General features: G+C 41.1%; 1 protein-coding gene across 5 annotated transcripts in view; it reads left to right on the top strand.

The window, feature by feature from the left end:
* The window catches only part of rubcn (rubicon autophagy regulator), a 48,824-nt gene that overhangs the window by 41,273 nt on the left and 6,884 nt on the right, over positions 1–667 (top strand). The gene's annotated exons all lie outside the window — the stretch shown is intronic.

Below are 667 nucleotides of genomic sequence, written 5' to 3'. Positions count from 1 at the left end.
ACGTTGAATTGACTTAGTTTTCACTTTATGTAAAATAAAACTCCCTCCTACTGCATGCGTCGTTGGATAATGATGTATAGCAGTACTAAAAGATAGTTTTGTGTATAAAGTAAAAGGTGTTTTGTTTGTTATGTTATGTGAAAAAAAATTAGCGAATACACAAATCTATTTTTAACTTTAAGCCATGAGAGTTGTTCATGCGTTTTATCTAAACCCACACGAAAGAGCCACACTTGCAGCTTTATTCTGAAAAAAAAGTTGTGTTGTGCAGAAGTCAAGTTGATACACAGCCGACAGCCCTATTGGTCAACTGTTAGAACTCATATTATGGCAAGAACCAATCCGTTAGGTAAAGAGAAATGAGTGGCCATCATTACTTTAAGAAATGAAGGTCAGTCGGTGTGGAAAATTGCGAAAACTTTGAATGTGTCCCCAAGTGCAGTCACATAAACCATCAAGCACTACAGCGAAACTGGCCCAAGCACACCACCGGGCTTTGTAAGGGCTATTTGACCGAGAAGTAGAGTGATGGAGTGCTGCGCCTCCACAGTCTGAACCCTATTGAGATGGTTTGGGGAGAGCTGGGCTGCAGAGTTAAGGAAACAGGGCCAACAAGTGCTGAGTATCTCTGGGAACTCCTTCAAGACTGTTGGGAAACCATTTCAGG

This window comes from Etheostoma spectabile, chromosome 9, assembly GCF_008692095.1.
Source record: "Etheostoma spectabile isolate EspeVRDwgs_2016 chromosome 9, UIUC_Espe_1.0, whole genome shotgun sequence".
In the NCBI taxonomy this organism is placed as follows: domain Eukaryota; kingdom Metazoa; phylum Chordata; class Actinopteri; order Perciformes; family Percidae; genus Etheostoma; species Etheostoma spectabile.
Note: the sequence above shows the minus strand (reverse complement) of the source record. Positions and strands in the feature narration are given on the sequence as shown.